Genomic DNA, 12,474 nt, shown 5'->3' on the forward strand with positions numbered 1-12,474 from the left:
ATTATGCTTTTGGCTTTTTACATTCCAAGAAAGGCAAATGCAACATATTTCTCACTCATTCATATTGATTGCAAAGCAAACCCAGAGAAAACTAATGAAAATTCCTTAATGCTGCTATCTAGTACTGGAGAATTGCATTGTCAATGCTAACTTCATTTGCAAAGAGTATAATTTTTAACACGTGTACATCTGGAGTTGTATGAAACTTTTTTGTTATCAGTAAAATTAATTATCAAAAGATTAATTTCACTTTAAGAGTCTTGCCTAATTAGGACTCAGCACCAGTGTGCTATCTGATTACCCCAAGGGATGAGCTGACCAGCTGTGACTGAAAACTGCTGCTTACAGGAGAGATGCATCTTCTTTTTACTTGAAGTGGCTGTTACTGGCTATAGTTTTGTGATCAAGATAATAAATGCTGAAATTAAATTCTCCTGATATTTTAGGGTAAAGTTGTCAAAAGCAAGGCCAGGAGCAGAGTGACCAGTATGTCTTCCATCCCACCTTTGCATACCAGTGAAAACAGTCCCAGCGCTGTGGCTCCAAAGCACTGAGTGACTCTCCCTCCAGGCTGGGGGTCTGAAGTAGGAAGAGGCTGCAACGAGAAGAGAAAGTGATCTTCTGCATTCCTTCACAGCAAGAAGTCTGCTGCCTCTGGCACTTAAGATACCACCTTCTGAGCACCCAAAGCTCACTTTTTTTTAAAACAAGCCTTTTGTAGTAAGAATATTATTGTAAGTTTTTCACATGTCAGTGGCACACTTTTAAAGCAAACCAGTATTGCTAAATCAGCTATAGAAACTCAATGCATTTTTTGGTCCTCCAGGCTTCTCTACTGTCCAGTTTCCACAAAAAAAATAATTAAAAAAATTATTTTGTCCCATTTAAACAGTGCTGAGGTAGTTGTCTTTTCCCTACAACTATACTTCTGCACATGTAAAGCCACCTTTGCGCTTTCAGTGAAGAATGAAACTCCTATCCCGGCTGGAGGCATGTTATCCTGCTTTGGATGGAGCCTTCAGCACCTGCTCTATATATTTGCTGGAAAAAAGCCATGCAGAGTGACACTGTCAAATACTTCTCACTTCTTCGCTTTCCTAGACTGTTTCCTTCTAATCTACTTTTTAGGGGAGGCACTTGCAAGTTGAGAAAAAGTTATGTCTCCCTGTGCAACCAAGATACCAGCACGCAACCAGAGAGCCTGCTAGATAAATAGTGGCATTCCTGTTCAGAGTGGTTCTGAATAAGTGTACATAACTATATTGCACTTATATAGTGTAAAACTTACACTTACATAGTGTAATATACCACTGGAAAAATTATTGTCAATGGAGAGTAGAAGATGGGAGTGGGTGAAGTGAGAGGCAAAAGCACATTTTTTTGGATGGCTTCCCCAGCAATTAATTCATTGTCAAGTCAAGACTCTGTCCCCCTGGAAGGATGCACCAAACTGCAGAATTAACATTTGAGTGGCTTCATTTACATTAGCATTACAGAGCAGAATTAATCTCAGAGAGAAGAAGAAAGTAATGAAAGCAACTGTTGTGGTGGGATTTTTTCCATCGACAACACTTCAGTCTTTTTTTATAAAAATAAATGCCTTAAAAATAATCAGGAAAAATGGTAACAGAAAATGTGCATTCCATAGAAAAGTTAATGTTTCTGCTTGGTGATTTCATCACTGAATATTGAAATGCTGACAACAGTAAGAGAGTATTTAATAAGTTTAACTCGCAAATGCACTGGGCCAGATTTTCCAATAGAGTTGAGAATACTGGATGCCTTTGGAATCCCTTGTGCCCCTTACTTAATGCTAATTTGGAGCTTAGCTCTTAGGTACGCAGATCTACCTGATCAACACTGATTTCTTTTCTAAGCATATTGCTAAAGAGTGAACAAATTCAAGAAAAAAATGTGAGGGATTAGGAATTTCCCTCCTATAATAAATGCACTAACAAATTCATCACCTTGCCACCTGTATTTCCTCCTAGCAGTGAAAATATCTCCTAAGCTACAACATGGAAGGAAATTCCCCTAATAAATACCAGGATGGTTTAAATCAACACAGCGAGAACAATATAAAGATCAGTATATCTTTCCATTCCCTATATCAAAACAAGATATGGAAAGCTTGAAAGGAGTTTTAAATATGGTGAGAGTGACATGTTAAAAACTATTAATGCAGTCAGAGTATTTTCTGTAAAATTCTACAGTGATCTGGGAAGTTCCCCCTGGAAGAACATGACTGCTATTAACAAGCCAAAGTATATTTGGACAAAGGATCACACAATAATGATTAGATCTTAGGGAGTAAAATTGTAAGTTGCTTTGAAATATATTTTACAAAAAGAGTAGGGGGAAAATAGTTATTAATCAAAGTGTGTGCCTTTAGGAGGGAAGCAGAGAAAGCATCCTATAGGAATGACCACACAGTCAAGAGAAAGACACAGGCAACTGGAGGGGTCGGACCAGTAAGGAGAGTGTGGCATTGTGACATTGGTTACAAACCAGGAAACCATATCCTTTGTTTTCTTTTTCTGAACTGTCCTTGGAAGCCAAATGAAAAATTACTTCTACATACCTGAAGATGCAGATGTTCGTATTCTAAGACTGAGCAGATAAGGCAGTAACTCCAATCAGCTTGGTGGCCATGAGCCAGGTGGGAGAGCTCTTGGCAAGCCTGATCTCTCCTCCCCGTAAAGCCTGAATGCCAATGCAAAATTCTGCAAACTTTGGTCATGTCTATGCACCAAGAAAGACTTCCCCAGTTTTTGCTTCCCTATTGACTATAGCTTGGTGTTTAGGAGTCTTATATACACCTCAAGCTGCTCAGATTGCATTCATGCATATGACATTAAAAGCAGCTTCTAAAGTGTTGTTGTTGAAGTTCTTCAACCCTTGTGCTCCACCTCGGGGCTGCTTGGCTCAAACCATCTACTTCCTTGCAGTGCAGCAGGTCCAAAAGGATCTCACCCTATTGCTCAGGAGGGACACAGGGACACAGAATCTTCCTTCGTGACCTGAGTAATTCTTAACCAGGATGTTACTTATTTATTTACAGCTGTGCTTGACTAAGTTCTCCTTTCTCCTGAAATCAGTGTAGAAACACCTGAATAGTTGCAATGACATGCAGTAATTTCAGATACTTTAATATTTCATGATAGCATAATTTTGTTGCACTAAGCAAAATGAAATTGTGGCAAGATTTTACAGAAAATCTCAGGAGAGCTCATATCCGTCTCTGGAATTACCACGTTATTCATCACTGAGCACTCCAGGGACAGTGGCCAGCACAAGGACCCTTTCTTTGCTATGAAGAAGTTTACACACCTATCTCTCCCCATAAACCCCTGTGTGTTGCTAATATTTATTTTACATATTAATCACGTACAAAGAGAGAAAATCTTCACATGTGGAAACAGTCTGTAAGGGATGATGGACAGGAAAAGGGAGTTCCAGTTCTGAATATCCCACAACGGCAGAACAGCACACAACCAGCTAATAATAACTTTCATAACTAGAGAGCACATAGGTTTTTTTATTGTTCTTTTCTGCCTCATACTGAAAAGAACAGATCTGAGGAAGCTGTCCTGTTCAAGACACTGAAGTAACCTGTCAGTTGATTTCCATGTAAGTAAGATTCACGCCCAGCCCAGTTTAGTGCATCAGGGTTTGTGCATCTCCTCCTGCTCTGTACTCACAGCTACCAAAACACAGGAGGTCTAATCCCAACATCCAGCATTACTCTCCTGTACCTGGGCGTCCCTCATGCTTCTCTTCACAAGCTTCCCACCAGTGGCAGAAGAAAGGATCAGTATGGTTGTTTGCCCAGTGGCCAAATAAGACCTTCCTCTGGCACAACCACCCCCGCCACAAGGTATCGTATTGGCAGCTATTCAAAGGGAGCAGCATTTTTCTGTACCAAATCAGGGGACATCGTACCAGAACACGGTTAGTTAATGTAAGACTTTGGTCACAAAGGGGGAACCAGACTTAGATGTAAATAGTGTTTTTAATGAACTGCTGTAATAGTATTCTGCAGTGCAGTTGAGTCTGTCTAATATTAATATACTCCACCTGTATTTTTATGCTTTTCCTGGTAAGACTTCTCTTAAACAGCAGTTTAAATTACTAGACTAACATATCGGCATAAACGAGGTTGAAGTCCATGTGAAAGTGATTATAATTAAGCCTGCAACAACAATTGCTGCTATAATAAACTAATTCTATTTCATGACAACCAGTAACACTTAAATTACTAAAGATAAGGCCTTTTGCAGTGATTCAAACATGGTGCAATTTTTAGATTAGCGAGTATTTTATATTTAGTATAAAGCTTTTCTGGTTTTAACACTGTATTGCTAAGGAACATGCAATGTTATTATTAGCATTAACATTTACTACAAACATTATAATTTTACAATTACTACTATTGTTGTAGTAACTGAAAGTTTACCTGCTTCATCTTGTTGTGTTGGTTGAACCAAAGATGTATCTTCACTGTTTGAACACTGCAGTTTTTACATCCTTAGAGCACTGCGACTGCAATGCCATTGCAACTGATTTAGAACACTGCTAATGCAGTCGCGAGCAGAATTCAGCCCAGCCTGGATCTCATTGTGAATGGTGCCATAAAACCACATAGAAAATGACATTCCATTCTTCAATTTCTTTTTATGATTAAAAATGGGCTTTAGTTTGGACCACTGGATTTTGAAAGCCACCCTGGATTGACAGAAACAGTTTAAATAGGGCCTTGTCAACAGTGTCATTTCTTCCCAACCAGGTGTGCTAGAACTTAAAGCATTTTAAGATAAACATTATGTCATCACTTGAAAAAAATAAATGGTCTTTCAGGCACTCAGCACCTAAACCTTGTATGCCTTGAAAACCCAAAATCATCCCCTAAATTCCACTGGTTCCTTCCAATTCAGATTAAAAAGCATTTATGTTGTATGAGAAGACAGGGGAATTTTAGGAAGTGTTCTACCATCTTCTGGAATGGTTCTCATATAGACATTAACACAATGAATGATTCACAGGACAGTGAAGTCAAAGTGCCCATAAACTTTTACAAGAGTGAAATTAGACCAGAACTGCGTGTTGTAGAAAATGTCACCCTGTCCACTTAATATTCTCTTGGGATCCACACCATAATAAAAGCAGAAGAGAATTTAGCATACATGGCAATGTATGTACGGCAAGTCTATTACATCCAAGGATCTCCTATCATATTACAAAGATATTTCAGTATCATTACCTTTAGTAATGGGGAGATTACCAACAGTCACAGCAAAGGCTATAGACTTGCTGAAGGTCATACAGTAAGTCAGAAGCAAGGTGAGAACAGAGCATATACCAAGTCCCCAGGTCAGCTGCTAGGCTATGCTGATCCTCCTATTAATATAGCATGATTGCTGTAAATGGTATTATCACTGTTACCAAGTTATAGAGATAAATGGACCTTTAGAAGAATTAGAGCTGTTTAAAAGGCCATACATCACACAATAACAGAGTTGTTCTCACTTCTAGGGAGGCAGAATCTGATTCTTACGGAGAGAAATGTATTTAATTCCATGCTGGGAAGCAGGATGGCACAGTTGAGTCCTTTTACATGCAAATACAGAGAAAACTTATCAGCTGGCATTTCCAAAGCTGTTGTTGCATATGCAAGAGCCGTGATGATATTTTCAATCCTGTGTTACTCATCCCTCTCACCTTAATTCTAGGTTTCTAGAAACTCCATGCGGTGGGAGGAAAGAGAAAGCTGTGAACAAGTACATTTTGCAAAATATCATCCCCAGTCATAGAGAATGTTTTTCAAAATTTGTCTGCAAATGAAATATGTCTTGCAAGATCATAATCAATCACTGCAAGTACTTCATCTGGAAATCCCAGTGAATAGAACCATATTGCAAAAACTTCCTATGAACAACAACGTCTGCAACAAACCAGACCATGAAGATTTGTGAGGATGCAAAACAAGTCACAATATGTTTCTTGAATTCCTTCCATCCATCTTTTGATGACATCTCACTCCAAATAGGGGAGTCAGGAGATGCACCACACCTCCACTGTTGGCCTGAAAATTGTGCGCAATGCAGCAAGGAAATATGCTGCGCCAGCGGGCTTTTTTCCCTCTTCCTGTACAAAATGCAAAAGAAAAAAAAAATAAATAAAACCCAACAACTTCTCCTAGCACTCCGCTAGGAACATATCACTTCCATACTCTCCAATGAAAGACTACACATTTTGGGTCCAATACAATCCTAAAAAAATAAAAAATCAATGGGCAGCTTCATATTGAATAAGCTGCATAATTAGATCTGCAATGCACAATCTATTCTTATCAGAATTACCATTCTTTGAAGCCTAACTGTATGTCTAGAGCTGTTACGGGAATCCCTGGAGTATACCCTGAAGAACAGGGGAAGCAATGTATCCAAGGGCATCCAGACAGTTAGTTGCATTGTATCGAGTGTTCCCAGATGGGCTGTATGCTGTTGCTTCTACAATTGTCCTGGCAGAAAACAGTGTATCAGCTGGTAGGAAGCCCTTGGAGGCAGTTTAAACCCAGCAGCACACCCATGGTTAAGTGAATGGAAATGTTTCTCTAAAGCAAAATTTCAAAGGGAAAACAGAGGAAAGCAATTGTATGAGTATTTACTCATTGTCCAGACAACTCCACTGTCAGTAACTCTGCCATGCTCAACCCCCTTTCTCGAGCAGCTTCAAGAAACAACATAGCATAACATCATATAGGCAGCAGGACTGGTGGGACTACACATTATCTTTACGCTGTACGTCAGGTGTGAGACCTTTGTGTTGACTAAATCTATATTATAACTCCTTTGGTCATACATCATTAACTCAAATAACTTTTGAATTAAAGTTGGCTTCTAGGGGTAAATGAACCAAAACCACCTCTTTTAGTGCTTGTTAGAGCTCTTATCAGATGAGAACTAAGAGTTTTCTTTGCTGACAAGGTAGTACATCATTTCAAGTTGAAGTATAACACTGAATAATCACCACTACCATTGCCACTTTACATTAATCTCTTTGCTTTTATATAATCTTATCTAGTCATGTAATTTTACCTTAGTGTTGAATATTCCATTTGGGTTTTCAAAGTCGAGTTTCAAAGTTCTTTTCAAAGAATTCTTAATTCCTTATGCAAAATTAGAGTGGTTTTAATGTCACCAATTAATAAAATGTGAGCATTTTTTTCTGTAAAATTAAGAGCAGTAACAAAGTCACTGGACTATATGTCTTTGTCAGATGCACATGCACGTGTCCAGAATTACTCTATTGCACTCACTGGAGGATGCCTGAACCTGTAAATTAGCAAAATTCAAACACATGCTGAAATCATATTCTTCAGAACTTTGCTGGGCAGTTAAATCAGTGGCTACTGAGAGCATTTGGTTAATAAAATGATATTTTCTAACCACTCAGCTATCACTCAATTGTAGCTGGTGGGCAAAGAAACTTCACACCCCATCATATTCTAACAGCATTAACAGCCTCTTTTTGTCGACTTTTTGTAAAAATGTAAGTGCCTAACTTCACTAAAGGATTCAGGAGCGTGTATCCTAAATGAAGGTTAAAGGGTTCTGTACAGAGCTGTAGGTGACCAAGTCCTGGAGCAATGCAAGATTTCAGACATCCACCTCTCTGGGCATTTTGCTCTGGCTGCCTTGACCTGCTTGCTTGAGAATCCTGACAAACATTCCTCTTTTTCCATATGTTGCCTAAGTAGTAGCTTGGATCAGTGGCCTGCATCCAGGGGCCAATTTCTTATGTCCCTCTGTGGATGCTATTTTTGGTTTAGGATCCACTTGGTTTAGGATCCACTGACATTTTCCTCTTTTGCCTTCTGGCTGTGATCATATGTACTCACCACCTACCCCAAAATGAAACTGAGCTTGGAGGTCCCTCCTTGCACATTTGGTGAAATACTGACTTCAAATGCTGGATAGACTTAAATAGTCTGGAGTTCTGCATTCAGCTCTGGGCCCCCCACCATGAGAAGGACATGGGCCTGTTGGAGCAAGCCCAGAGGGGGCCATGAAGATGATGAGAGGGCTGGAGCAGCTCTCCTGTGAAGCCAGGCTGAGAGAGTTGGGGTGGTTCAGCCTGGAGCAGAGGAGGCTCCGGGGGGACCTTACAGCACCTTCCAGTGCCTCAGGGGGCCGGCAGGAAAGCTGGAGAGGGGCTTTTTGCAAGGGTGGGAAGCAACAGGACAAAGGGGAATGGCCTTAAACTGAAAGAGGATAGATTTAGATATTAGGAAGAAATTTTTCACTGTGAGGGTTGTGAGACACTGGCAGAGATTGCCCAGAGCAGCTGTGTGTGCCCCATCCCCGGCAGTGCCCAAGGCCAGGCTGGATGGGGCTGGGAGCAGCCTGGGCTGGGGTGAGGTGTCCCTGCCCGTGGCATGGGGTTGGATCTGGATGATCTTTAAGGTCCCTTCCAACCCAAACCATTCCGTGATTCAAAATACCAGTTTCCAAATAAGTTGTAAGCCTAGAAAGCTGCCCAACAATCAATGGCCTTTTCTCCTAAGACTTTTTCTTTCTTCATTTTGAGGATAAGCAGGAGGGAAACAACAGTACACACTCTATACTTTTGCTCTCAAGAAAAGCCATTGATTTGTGGTAGGAAACAGGGAAGATAAAATGAGGAAGTCAGTTTGTTACAAAAAGATGGTTACTGAAAAGACATTTAAAAACCGACAGAATAAGCATAAACATACAAATATGGCCAAAAATAGAAAAATACCTGCCTTTGCCAGTGATGTTCCCCCTTAAGCACATAACTGAACAACCAGTACAATGATGCCTTTCATTCTGAGGCCAGCAGTTCTGCTGGTGGCAAAATGTGATTGCTTGTGAAGTTTAATTGATTTTTCTAAAGGTCTGAAAGTCTGTTGTTCCTTTAAATTATTGATGGGTGCACTTGGATTACTGTGTGCGTGCTGCTGTCCTTTATACAGGCTGGGCTGAAAAATGTGGATGATTAACTCTGCATCTAAATGATTCTGCTTGATTAGGTCACCATTCTCCCTGTTGGCACCTTGCAGGACCTTTGGTGGTCTCCCCCCTCCACTCCCCCAGCTCCAGCTCCACTAATGACATTCGGGCTTCATAAATTCTCCCCCCACTTTTAAACAGAAAATCTAACTGCAGCCTGCCACGAAGGCTGGTGCTCAATACCTATTCTGCCTCACTCCAGAGGAACCCAAACAGGGAAAACATCCCTGTAAGCGCACCTTGACTTGTCCTACCTGGAAGCAGGCTGACGTCTCTCCGTTTCAGACACTCTGAAGTGAACCATTACTTTTTTTTGTTACAAGCATCTCTGTATCAAACAATTTTAACCTTTTTATCCCCCATGCAGACAGGTAGCTAGCAAACCTGTGTCCCAAAGGGGATCTGGTGTCCAAGTGCCCATTGTAACCAATGGAATGTCCTGTTGCCTCCCAGCGAAGATACTTATGTATAAAACATGTAATACATGCTCATAGGAGCAACCGAGTAGGAGCTTAAAGAGATGGCCAGACAAGAGGAACCTTGTCAGGCAAGGAGGACTATGAAACATAAATAAAGGCTTTGCCTGGGAGAGAGGGGAAGGCTGTGAAACCCAGAAGGTTATGCAGAAAGCTTCATTAAAGTCAGCTGAGAAAAATTCAAAGTAAAATCAAATTAATTGTGGGGGGAAACATGATTAGTAATTGTTCCATGGAGTTTTAATCCCTCTCCAGTCCCTCCCAACAAACAAAGCAATCCATTTCCTCACAGGAAAGCTGAACAGCTTGAGGTCTTGGTCTGCTAGAGACCCATTTAAATCTCATTCAGCTTTGAAGTTTCTGTTTCCCGGGTTGGGCAGACACCAAGACTAAAGCCTGCTAAAGATATAAACCACCTAGAGGTCCCACCTCCTTTGCCAGGGACCTCTGTGGGTACCGTTGTGACCAGGAGCAATCTGGTTTTTCACAAGCTATTAATTTTATTTACATTTATATTTTACTCGGTTTTTCAGATTTACCTCCAAATGTATTAAAAGTAGGATCTGCCTTTTGTTCAAGAATAAAACTTTTGATGTAAAACCTGTGGAGCTGACCATTTCTATTTACAAAGTACTGAACAGTATTAATCACCCAGTACTGCTCCATATCACACTTTCACCAGGATCGATAGCACCTCTGACACATGAGGAATTTGGGGAGGATGCTGGAGAAAAAATTTCTCCTGGTCCTCATGCCATCCCTCATTTTCAGGCTCACTGTTCAACAGCTCTAATAGACTTCAACAGAGTCTCTGTAACTGTGCAGCTCCTCCATTATGGAGATGGAGGGTTGATCCTGCAAATAAGATGCCTCCATTTATTCATGTATGTGGTGACTGTTAGCGCTTCTCTGCATTGATGGTGATACAGACTGCCACATCTCTGCTTTGCTTGAAGTTCTCCAAGAGGCCACACTGGGCACTAAATATCAAACTACCCTGGGATAGGTTTAGAGCCAAAATGGTAAGCTTATTACAGGAAGGCTGGTGGTACAGGAACCTGAATGCAGAACTTCCACCATTGGAAACCAGTGTACAGGAGGCCTGGGCTGTAGCTACAGTGTTAACCTGCTATCAGGTCTTCCATCTTTCTTGCTAGGCATAGGATCCTGTCATAGTTTTCTTTCCATATGTTGGCATTTCAAATGTGATTACAAAGGTCAGCTATGTTTGGAGAAAAAAATAGTTTTAATTGATTTTATTATTGCAGAAAAATAGAATAAACAATGGTGCTTTTGTTTGGGAGGAATGAAAAACAAAATTATTGGTTGCATACAGCTGAATTAAGCACTTAAAGTTCAGTCTGTACAGAATGCTGACAGTGTAAGCTTAGATCAATACAGAAACAATTTACACTTTAGGAGCAATGGCTCTGGCTATTAACTAGTAATTATATCAAGTTTGCTGTTAAATTGTTTTAACTGTTTCCAAGGTGTAACTGAATTATGGCAAACCTTGTTAGTACTGTCAGAGTGGGCACTCACGTCACTGTCCTGAGCATTTAACACCTTCTGGAGTCTCAGCTTTGAATTGTTACAACTGTTCTTTCCATTTAATCTTCTACTCCCCTGACCTACTGCAACCTTCCTTTCATTTCAGATTCTGGGTCTTCTACACATTGGAAGTTATTCACCAGGGTGAAGAGGGAAGAGGCTTCTCCCAGGTGAGACGCTGCAGCCAGCACTAGCCATTACTTAGTCCCATACTGGCCCTGAAATAGCACAGGAACTGGTAATGCTTTTTTGACATCTTCACAAGTTGTAGGGAATGGCAACTAAACCCTGGACTTCATCTCTAGACTGGAATTGCTATCCCTTCCAGGAAACAAAGCCTAGAGCTTGGGTTTGGCCCATTGTAGAAAAAAATACTGTTTTCCTCCGTTAGTAAGTGAAGTTCCCAAACAATAATGTGAAGATACAAACAGTGCAAGTTTATTTATAAGCAAAGTTTAAAACACCTCCACTTTGTGAGTTCCCTTTGGATCCTGCATTTCCCCTGCAACAGCTGATGAAGCTGTTGAAACTAATTCCCTCTTCTATCATGGAAGAGCCAATTCCTCCTTTGCATAGTACCCATGTGGTAATGGAAAATGAAAAAGAAAAAAAAAAAAAGAAAAAAAAAAGTTATGGCAAAGAAAGCAGACAGTAGAGGAAATCTGTTGTTAATGGAGTCAGACCAGCAAGACTAGGAAGAAGAGAACTAGTTGCCTATCACAGAATATGCTTTTTGTCCCCTGTGTCTAGCTTTAGCGAAAATATATTGACACACTGATCAGTTTTCAATATTCAAGGTACTAGAAAGTAACTGATGAGTTTGTTTTAATAACGTACAAATCAATGTGTACCAAAGACTCACTTGAGTGTACTACAGCATGTCCACACTATTATCTGCTCTAATTAAGGCCTCATGCTATGGACTTCATCTCCCTCTGATTTCCACAACACTCTGACCCAAAAAGGAGCCAACATTTGTACCAACAGAACACACACATTCCAAAGTAAAGAAGTATCTTAATTTTGTACTTGCTGATTATCTGCATAGCTATGTATTTGGCGCACTCATATAAAAAGCAAAACCTGATAAGAAGAAACAGCCTCAACACATTATACACATCAGGTCCCTCACCCACACCTTCCTTCAGCTGATGTGTTAACGTTACCCACCACCATGCATAGCTTTTTGAAAGTTTATTAAGACCAGCTTTAAACAGATAGAGGTAGCATAAAACAAATTGATTGGGTGAATATGGCCAAATTAGGAACTACAAAAATTCATCCGCAAAGTTATCTTTCAAGCTGTGTAAAAAGCCTTGGTCATTCATTTGCTGAAAAGGGAAAAGAGCTTCAGCCCAGCTGCTGCTTTTAATCAGCCTGGTTTGTTGCCAAACATATTATTTGGAGATGGTGTT

The sequence above is a fragment of the Falco rusticolus genome, chromosome 4, assembly GCF_015220075.1.
Source record: "Falco rusticolus isolate bFalRus1 chromosome 4, bFalRus1.pri, whole genome shotgun sequence".
NCBI lineage: Eukaryota > Metazoa > Chordata > Aves > Falconiformes > Falconidae > Falco > Falco rusticolus.